Genomic DNA, 11,739 nt, shown 5'->3' with positions numbered 1-11,739 from the left:
TTTAATGATTAATATGGACAGCTAACTCTAACCCATATATTTATCTATCAATGGAGATGGAATACATCTATTCATACATATATATAATCTGAGCGGCACGCTAAGGTGGTGTAAAACCACCAGTTTTAACAGTTTATACTCACATATTACCTCTACTTACCATATCTTAATATTTCGCTCATCAATGTTATTCCAATATGGAGTTTATTTTATAAATTATTTTAATGTGTATCAATAAAATTTATTAGTATTAATGTATAGACTTTGAGTGCCCCAGGGACACATTTCTCTTTTGCTTCTCTGATCATTATAGTTGATACATATGTGTGGGTGCACCTACCCTCCGGGATCAAATTACTACTAAAAATTTTTAAGGAATTTACATTTAATTTGAAAAAGGAAGACCTGTCTACCCAGTGCGATATATATCCATTTTTTGAACCCCTGACATCTTGTCTTCAGATCAGGGTTGCTGTGGATGGTTCCCCCTGGCCTATCACACTGGCCAGGGCTGCAGGTAGCGGGCAAAGCATTGGTACTGGAATGCTGGATCCAAACCTCAGAACAGCCAGAAATGGATTAGATTTGGTTCTAATCTGTAGGTCACAGGAATTACATCAGGTTCTTGAAGCAAATGATAAGGTACCAGTAATCAGAAGGTCAGATGGAACAATAATGATACATTTCAGTACAAACCAGTGGTCTTTTTATATATATTCTGACACACATCTCAGCAGGAGGTAACGCCGCCCCCTGATCCTATGTGGCTGCACTACATCTGAAATATTACATCAGATTTCACAATGTAATCTAATCTTGCATCCAACACAATATAACTTTCAAAAGTCAATCTGTGAGTTCCTAAAACTTGCTGTGATTTCCTGCATCCTGTTTTAGAGATATAGCAAGTCTAATTAAACCTTTCTGTACCTTCAGGTTATAGGATGTGTTGGACACTCACACATCAAAAGGTCTAATTAACATGAGATTAACATGGAGTCCTTTCTTCAGACAGTTGCACAATCCACTTTTACTCCCCTAGCATAGGCCTCAGAAATAAATACATATCCTATACCAAAGTACACACAATATAAAAAAATAAGTACATTTCTAATACACAGTATCAAGGATCAGTACATTTCTAACAATATAAATTTGCACACTGTGCTAATAATTTAAATATATTATTAAAATAAGTTATTTAGAAGTAATCCAGCCACAATATGTATTCCTATAATCCTACAAATAACTTTTATAACCAGACCACTTCCATTCACATCTGACTGGCTGTTATGGTACAATTCAGAAGGGCAATTACTCACTGTAAACTCTGAACTCAGTGATCACAAGGATTTGAGTAAGACTGTCCCTGCCTACATTTCACACCACATTAAGAGTCATGCAAGATAAATATCTCTCTCACATTAGCTAATGTCACGGGCACTAGGAGTCTTTGCCCAGGATATCACCAGATGATGATCTTACCAGAGTAGTGTGGGTTACACAGTGGTCCTCTGGTAGCAGGGTGACTAGCGGAACATATGACTCAGCAGATGGTGAGAGGATGCAAATAGAAAAGTCAATGACTAGCAGCAATCTGGTTAATGATTAGGTAGATATGAACACGAGGATCTTGATGGACGTGAAGAAGTGCAGGAAGGTAACAGGGAAGTCATTGGTCTGCGTACAGCAAGTTGTACCACTGCTTATGGTGAAGAGACTTGTCCAGGTGCAGGTAGGTAGTGGGGAAGTTAGTGGTCTGCGTATAGCAAGTTGTACCACTGCTTATGGTGAGAAGACTTGTCCAGGTGCAGGTAGGTAGCGGGGAAGTCAGTGGTCTGTGTATAGCAAGTTGTACCACTGCTTAATAGGTGAGGAGGTGTACAAGTGTTGATGAGTAGAAACATAGAATGTAGACACTGAGAGCACGAGGAACTTGATCCCAAACAATATGCACAAGTCTATGTTGGTGTGGCAGACGCTGCTTGACAGAGACGAATTCACTACTGGAATCCAGGCTAATAGCAGAAGGTCAATTAGCATATGTATCTCACGACTGAACAAAGAGGTAAACTTCCCAGCAGATATACGGAGTAATAACACAGTCTCAGGGAGATAGAGAATTCCGTGGGTAAGTGGAGAACAGTCCAAGCGGATATGCAGTAAACAAATACAGTCAATAGAAAGTAAGCATACCGCGGTTCAGTTGAGCAGGCTGTCCACGAGAGGATACAGGAACAGCTGAGCGGCTGCATGCCAGCACGAGTAAAGAAACCACAGGTGAGTGGTAGCGGTAATCAGGGTCCGGGTCAGCACACAGGCAGAGAACTTGATACGGGTAGAACAATGATGAGCAATGCAGGAATCACTGGAGATAGCGAACACGAGTAGAACACTGGAGGTAATAGCGGACTGGAAGCCGCAGAAGATAAGAGCAGGAATCAGCAGGGAACTGAAGACATAGTAGAACACGGGAGACTTGTAGTGGTCTGGAAACCGGCAATGAGTTGAGCAGGAATCAGCAGGAAGCTGAAGACACGGAGAAGTACACAGGAACACCTTCAGAGACTCACAGGGAATGAGACTCCAAGATCAGGCAACGAGGTAATGAACACAGGTGCTTTAAATAGGGAGCGTTGCCTGATCAACCAATTAACTAAAAGCAAAGGTCAGAAGAGTTCTTAGGAACTGCGCATGCGCAGACCATCAGGATGGCGGGCGGCCACGGTTCAGGATAGGTGCTGGCAGGAATACTGGAGAGCCATGCACCAGTGAAGAGGCACTCACGGTCCGATGTGACAGTTAACAAATATTATACAATATACAGCATCAATAATATTAAGATTGAATAGTGTTGGTGCACATTCAGTTGGTAACCTAGGTTACTTTTACTTGTGATGTATAGAAGTGACAAGGTAAACCTCTAGCAGTTCTATCAGTAGGACAATAATTAAATGCTGAAAACTCATAACTTGCAGTATGTAATAAAGCATGAAATGTATATATTAGATGGCTCCTGGACAAGGTGTATGTTAGATTAAGTCTATAAAGTAAAGTATGCCACTTTATGTCATATGTTGATACATCTGTCACTGTTTCTGAATAACACTGGGCTCAGTGTGAACTGTCTTTGGCCAGGCTTCTAGTCATCACTGCTCACTTGCAATTCACCGAGGTTAAGAGTCTCTCTCTGACCACAGACTTGCTCGAAAGTCCTAGTACAGCATGAATACACAAGACTCACACATAGGTTCCACAAATCTGGTCACAGGCAAATGAAGCAGGCTCTCCTTTCCCAAGCACGTTCACCATTTCTATCCTGTCCAGCAACTACTTTGATGCCTCTCCCCTGGTCCCTTTAATCTCTCTGCTGCCTTTTTGCGCCAGCAGACTTTTCCACTCTGCCACTCCTCCCAGCGCCCTCACTCCTCATTTCTCTTGGCAGTTTTACTGCATGGTGGCGCTATAGAAACAGCTCCCTGTTGCTGCACCCACACCCTGGATCCCAGCCACAGCAGTGGCTGCAATTATTGTAATTTAAATACCGCCACCATGTTAAACAATGCTTTGCAGAAAAAATGTATTCATTCATATCAGTCCCTTCAAGTAGAGCTTGCAAACTATATTCCATACCCCATAACACATGTGGAGAACAAAACACCATATAGATAGTGCCCTGGATCGAAATTGAACCTATGACCCCATTGAGGCTTCTTTCTTTTTCATTGTGTGGTGTTTTTACTATAGACTTATTAGGTAAAGAATAAAAAGTTAAAACAGGCTGTCATGATTGCTTACCCCAATATGTTATTGGCATATCTGTGTCAAAGAATGTTCTTCATCTGCTGTCACTGAGAGTATGGTTCTTTCTTGGTTATACCATTCTGTTCAGGGTGGTAGTCTGGAACACTCTGCATTCTTTTTCAAGATAACTTGTGTCTTACCACTTATGAATTCAGTCCAGTTATCTGCATGTAGAATCTTTGACATTCTGTCAAAGTTGTTGCTTATTTGACCAAAATACTCTTTGACTTTGCTGCAAGGCAGGTAGACTATTGTGTATCTAGACTGATCATTGAAGAATGTGAGAAAACACTTCTTCCTTCCAGGAGTCTCGATGCTCATCAGTACGCACGTCTGTGTGTTTCAAGTCCAGAGACTGTTCAGCAATGCTACTGCTGGGTTTTGGAAAATATTTACTTGTCATTTTCCTTTCGAGCAGCTAATGAATTTCATTATCTGGCTGCGCTGATCAATCCTGATACCATTAGATGGCTATTCTTTAATCCCCCTATTACTTCATCCTAGATATTGGTATCACATATAGACAAAGCTATATCTTGGCCCTGTTTAGCTGTGACCACCACTTTCGCTGGCAGTAATCAGTGGCTTTTCCTGAAAGTGCAACTGCCTTTTGTGAAATTGAAGCTGTTATTCCTAAATGTGACAACATTGCCTTGCTTTGAGATTTTTCACTGAGAACATATTGCTTTCAAGATTAAGTACATATAGTACATTATTTACTGGTATCTTTCAGGGGAGTATACGGAAGACGAGACAGCAAAAGTGACATTCTTATATACCTTCTGACATTATAAACTGTTCATTAGTTATGGAAACTTTTTCTGCATTACTTTAGTCAAGGTGAAAGAAACTTTTATGATTAGTCATCTGACTCGTGGCTCAGGAGTGAATATACCCTTGGTTCTTCAGCTGATTCATTCTAGTTTTTCAAACACAGCAGTGGTCCTTTAGGTGACTAGGTTTCTTGCATACAAAACAAATTGCCGACTATGGTTCATATTTATGAAAGGACAAAAAGCCTATGATAGTGCTTAACATTGTTGTCACCAGTGATAACCCTGCCAATGCATGTGGAATATGAGATATATTGTGGTATTGGTATCTTAGGAGGCAACAACAGGATAACATTAAAACATTAAACATTAAATTTAACATTAAACCATTAAAACAGGCTTATTTTTTGAATAAAGCAGAGTTGTAATGCAGAAATGTTTATTTTTTTTATGTTTTAAAATAAATGTAGTCTATTTTTAAACTTTGAGTTTTATTATGATTTTTTTTTCAAGTGGAAATAAAAGCCCCGATCTGGGCTTAACGCTTCACTTGACATGCACAATTTAGCTTACGCATGTGCACAATTGGAGAGACTTCCCCAGCAATAACTCTTACCCTACTGGGCCAATATATCTGCGGCAACTTAGTACTGCTCGGCAGTCTTGGTGATATTCTTTTGTTAAATTGCAGGGATAATTTATTGTTTATCTTACCTTTTCTATCTTTATCAATTTATCTTTCCATAATCTTTTATCTGCATTGCTAATTTTGCTATAGGCAAATTGTCCTTGCTTGTGCTATCTGATTTCCACTTGCATTCATCCATAAGCTTGCCCTTGACATATTCTAACATGAACTTGTTGTCTGGTTAGGCATCAATTGTAGTCACAAGCATTAAAATTTACAAATGAGATACATGTAATAAAGACAGTCCCAGCTTTCCCTCACTTTCATGACTTATGTAATACATATATGAAACACTATAACTAGCAGTACTTTTGCAGTATTGTAGGAGAAAAATTACAAAGCTGTCATTGGATGTAAAAAGATTAGTAGGCATGATAAGTATTGGTTTTACCTTTGCTGGAGTTCTCATTCTCATCTTGGTGCGCAGTCCTGCAAATAGTCATATAGAACTTTAGCTAGAGGCACTTCCCTAGCCAGTGCTATGGGGACTGCTACATGCAGCCTTTTTGTCCATGGGAGAATACAGAAATGGAAGTTGCTATTCTTCTTGTACATAAAATGCAGAAACCTCAGTTACACACATTTGCAAATGTATTATAAGCCACCCGCCCTGTCAGTAGGGTGGTCCTAACTCTAAACAATGACAGTCCCTATATTGGGTCATATATTTATGTGTTTTTAAATTGAGAAATAACTTAGCAAATCACTTTTGTATATTCATATACATAAGCGCATATCTCCTCTTTCAAAGGATTTTTGTTATATCCAACTTTTTATCCAGGAGCCTCCAAATGGCAATAGAGGACAAGCATTCCCTTTTAGCTACTGATACCAAACATGCCTCTCATACAACAATACAGAAATGGATGTTGCTCAATTCATTTATAAGTTCACAGCAGGTGCTTGAAATGGTGGAGATGTCCAGAAAAGCACAAATACAGAGAAAAATCCCCCAGCACACTGCTATGAACCAGTAAAAGAGCTACTATGCTTGTATACAGAAACCTCAGTTACACATATTTGCAAGGGCTCCACCGGTTCTGTAATACATCAAACTTATTTTTATTTACCAACTTAAAATAGTGGTGTAGGGTGTAGGTGGCCAAGAGCACCAATCACAATTCACAATCTCTTGATTGGAGCTTGTGATAGGTCCTCCAGCTCACACGCCCACTGGTTTCAGTGACAAATGGTTGTACAGAGCCCAGGGACCACCTTTAAGTATCTGTCTGCCTACCTTTGTATGTGAGTTTTGATTGGACACCCCTGCTCTTTTTTCTGCTATAGTTTTCCTTGTTTGGCATATGAAATTTCCAGTGGCATTAAATACTGTTGCCATATGTGGGAATGATGCAACCGTATCAATATAAGACATCAACTATGTCACAAGCAAGTTGTTATTCTGGATTCTGCATAGCACACACAGCTCTGTGATGTGAGAAAGCACAGGTAGCAGCTTCTATTCATGATGCCAGGGGCAATGAGTACTACTACTTTCATGTACCTTGCCCACAGGCAGCACCAATTAGATATTTTTTTCAGTAGGGATTCCACTCAAGTATCAAAATTACAAGTTAACCCATTAATTTATGTATCCTGTACCTACATTACATTATGGTACTGGGTTTACCATTTCCTTTTTTTCCACAATTTTTTTTAGTAGAAGTATACAAGCTTCCAATGTACAATATTTGTATTTTAATCATAACACAATGTAACCAAATATAAATATGTGAGATACAAAATATCTGCTAACCGACCAGGGAGATATAAATGTAAAAACTTTAATATATTAAATTGTCACTATAAAATGAACTTTTCCTTTCCATTAAATTTAGAGAATAATTCTGTTTAAAAATGTATGTGGGTTTATTTGACCACCAGTATAAGGAACATATTGATACCATATCAGTAGATTGATAGGATTCATTAAAGCTTAGAAGGGAGTTCTACCAGCCAGTAGAAATTTGGAAGCTACATTTCCTTTAGCTTACACCACAGTTATAAGTCTGGGGGTATCATTCTTATTGGAGACTGGTAGATCATCATCCTCAATGATATAATGAAAACAGTTCTTTTAACGCACTCCTCTGTATAACTGTAGCTGCCGTCCTTAAAAAAACTCTTGTTTGTTCACCCAGGATAATATAAATTCTCTAGAAAATTACAAAAAGGACGCAAGGCGCCTCCTAGTGCAATACTATTGACTTGTAACCTTATTTGGAAATTAAAAATTGAATACCGTATATTCAATCATTAATGGTCCGTCTGTAAATTATTGTGATTCTATATTTCGCATACAGATCTCAGCTCCATAAATTCACACACATTGATGGGTAAAAGAAATGAAAAGGAAAAAGAAAAGACAATAACTGCAATATTGTTTTTCTAAAATCACCCATGCACAAATCATACATAAAAGTGCATTTATACCAGACTACTTTCACAGACATATAGCAAAATATTTGTGAATCTCCACCACAAAGAACATCTTCAAATGATAAATAAACTTAAACTGATCACTCCAGTGTCATAACAAATCACTTTTGTTTATTCATAAACAAAAGCGCATATCTCCTCTTTCAAAGAATTTTTGTTATATCCAACTTTTTATGGTGTATTCCATAAAAAATAAAGTATAGCAACATAGTGTAAAACCTTTAAAAACAAGCACTTAGCTGATAGACAGTACTCCTGATATCTTGTGCAGCAGTATGGAAAACTCCTGTCACCACATAGTTTTCAACATTAAATTAGGATAGGAGGTTAGGGCATCACAGGTGACCCCCACAAGGTGTTTCCTCCCTTTAAATTTTATTGCTTAGATATATATATATATATATATACTGTAACAAAAGGAGGCATTTAGCTGGCAATATGCAGAGAAAGCAGGGAAGTAGAGTAAAACATTGGCACAGTTATGTACCTAGATGGAGATTAAACCAGGTAAAAACATATGTGTAGTAAAAGTTGGTTTACTTACAAGATTTAAAAAGCTGCTTCCTCTCAGCAAACAGACAGGGTGTATCTGAAAGTCTAAACAGAGCCAGGGATGGGCGTGTCCTTTTTGCAAGTCTCTCAAAGGACACCAGATATGCTTCTATGTCATCACCTGGCGACATTTTCAGGAGAACAGGACCAGGTGAGTTTTTGAAATAAAAGGGTGTACTGCGACTTTTGAATCACCCTTTATATATGTATATATATATATATATGTTTATATGTATAAATATTAGAGATGGTCACTGATCCCCGTGTTTTGGTTTTGTATTCGGTTTTGGATCTGAATTACCGTCGTGTTTTGGTTTTGCAAAACCGCCATTGCGTGTTTTGGTTTTGGTTTTGTTTTGCTATTTTGTTGGAAAATCAATGTTTTTGGGCCTAAAATAACCAAATTTAGTGCTCCACCTGTTTCTTGGATAAGTAATGTAATTGTAAAGCTAATAAATTATCAAAAAAACTGTTTAATTCCTGGTAGGCCTTCATTAATTCTACACACGAACCAGATTGTCTTCCTCTCCATCTATGCATATTGGCAATGCAGCCATTGTCTTTGGGTGTATATTACACCCTACACTTATAGTTAAATATGTAAATAAATGGACAAAGGCAGTTTGGTTTCTGTCTCTATAGGCCCCCCTCCAGTTGTAGAAAACACACAAACAAATCAGCCGTTATAGACTGTACAATATTATTTGAAATGGACAAAGGCAGTTCCGGGTCAGTGTGTGTATGACACCCTACCCAAAATGATAAATTGCCAAAACAGCAACCTTTCAAGATGGTACGTGATATGGAAATGCCCCAAGTCCCTTTCCTCTTTGGGGGTAGATTGAACCCTAGACTTAAATAGAAAGTTTTAAAAAGATGTTATCGTCATCATCTGGATCTTCATCCTCACCCTCATCATTGTGTACGTCATCATCACAGACTATCAATTCATCGCTGCTTGTATCCGCCATTAGAGAACAGTCAGTGCTTGGATGTCTTTGATGGTGAAGGCCTCCCTCGTGCAAAGAAGTAGTTCATTTTTATAAACATCATTTTCTCCACATTTTTGGGAAGTAACCTTCTACGGCGATCACTGACTAAGTTCCCGGCTGTGCTGAATACTCGTTCAGAGTACACACTGGAGGGTGGGCAGCTTAGGTATTGCAAAGCAAGTTTGTACATGGGTTTGCAAATGGCCTGCTTTTCCTCCCAGTAAGGAAAGGGACTGTCTGACATTTCCATATCAATTACCTCTTGAAAATAATACTTCACCATCCTTTGCATGTTTATACTCGTATTGGATGGAGTTATGGGCAAGGTGACACATTTTTTAGAAAAATCCTTCAAATCAGCCCAGATGTTAAATTGTTCTGGTCTGCCCCCTGCGTCTTCCCTGCTTCTTTTTTGGAAAATGTAATTTTTTTACGAGCAGCAGCAGCAGCTTGAGAAAGTGAAGGAGGACACGTAGTCAAGCCGAGGCCCAGTTCATCGGCCAACTTGCTGAGCAATAGCTCCTTGCAAAAGTTCACATCTCGCTCATTTACAAGTAAAGACTCAATGTAGGTGTTACAACTCTTCCTGTGTTTTGTATCTAGCAGCAGTACCTTATACCACCAGAGGTGCTGCTGTTCTGTTCCTAAACTCTTCAGCATGACTGAAGGAGTTAATCTTCTTGCCTGAGGCCTAATTAGAACTACACCTGTCACACTGCTTTAAATACCTGCCTCAAGCTGTGCTCTGTGCAGTTCATCCCGTTTGTTCCTGGCTGCTGCTAACCTGCTCCCGTGTTATTTGATATATACCTGCTGGACTGAACTTCTGTGTATGACCCCTGCCTGTACCTTGGACCTTGCCTGCTTGCCTGAGACCCCGAATCATTTGCCTGTACCTTGGACCTTGCCTGCTTGCCTGAGACCCCGAATCATTTGCCTGTACCTTGGACCGCGCTGTTTTGCCTGTTGCCCTGACCTTTTGGCCTGACTTCTGGATCTTGATTATTTGCTTGTGTCAGTTACTTTGCCTGGACTCTGTTTGCATCCTGGACAGACTTTTGCATCCTGGAACTGGGTAATTCACCATTCTTATCCCTGCATTCTAACTACATTAGCATTCTGTGGAACCTGTTATTTCTGTGTACCTTCCTGCCACACGTGTTCATGTTTATGTTGGGAGTTATACCTGTTTATGAAAACCTGCATGTTCATTGAACTGAACCCTTGCTTATATATTCTGCTGGAATAAAGACATTTGTATTATACTTCTGTGGCTGCTTGCTGAGTTTACTAGGAATCGTAACAGTAGGTCTTAAACCTTGGATCAAGCACAGTGGCCAAAACGTAGTGATCCGAGTTCAAGATCTTAATAACTCGAGGATCATTGTGAAGCAAATTAAGTACTTGATCGACAAGGCCAACATACATTGCTGAATTGCTTGCTTTCAGCTCCTCCTTCAGTTTCTCAAGCTGCTTTTCCAATAGTCTAATTAAAGGAATGACTTGGCTCAAACTAGCAGAGTCTGCACTCACCTCACACGTCACAACTTCAAATGGTTTCAGCACCTTGCACAGCATTGAAAGGATTCCCCACTGTGCAAGACTGAAATACATCCCCCCTCCTTTCCCAATGTCATGGCTTGTGCAATATGCTTGGATGGCTTTGCGCTGTTCCTCCATCCTCTGAAGCATGTACAGGGTGGAATTCCACATAGTTACCACCTCTTGCTTAAGTTGGTTGTTGGCACACTTCTGGTATCCCAAACGGAACCCAATAGCCAGGTATTTCTGAATTCAACAGGATTTATTTTGGTATACAAATAAATCTCCAGTGTCCAACAAATAAAGTCCAAAGTCACAAGAGTATAAAGGTCTGGTGGAAGTATCAAGTACTTGTAGTCCAAATCACAAGGAGGCAAGGTTCTGTGGAAGTATCTGGTTCAGATACAAACACAATACTCGTGCAAAGGCTTCATAACAGGAAGTGCCTTTTCTAGGCCCAAACAGGAAATGGGATCCAAGATGGAATCTTCATGAGACAGTCCCGGCCATCTTGGATAAAGGCTATTGTAAGGGCAAGTTCATAACAGAGATCCAAGATGGAAACTTCATGAGGCAATCACGGCCATCTTGAATGAGGGCAAAACTAAGGGCAAGTACATTACAGGATGCCCCCTTCTCAACGACGTCCTCTGGACGACTTAGGACCAGGCTTCCCAGGATACTGTCGATGATATGCTTTTACCAAAAGTGGGGCATGAACATCCTTTGCAGATTGCCAAGAGTCATCTTCTGGCCCATATCCCTGCCAACGTAGCAGATACTGTAATTGGTTTCGAAACATACGAGAGTCCAGGATCTTTTCGACTATAAATTCCTCATGCTCATCAACTTGAATTGGCTCAGGAGGAGGCAAAGAGCGACCAGGAAATGGATTCTTAACTGAAGGTTTTAGTAATGATACATGAAAAACAGGATGTACCTTCATGGA

The sequence above is a fragment of the Mixophyes fleayi genome, chromosome 4 (assembly GCF_038048845.1).
Source record: "Mixophyes fleayi isolate aMixFle1 chromosome 4, aMixFle1.hap1, whole genome shotgun sequence".
Classification (NCBI taxonomy): Eukaryota; Metazoa; Chordata; class Amphibia; order Anura; family Limnodynastidae; genus Mixophyes; species Mixophyes fleayi.
Note: the sequence above shows the minus strand (reverse complement) of the source record.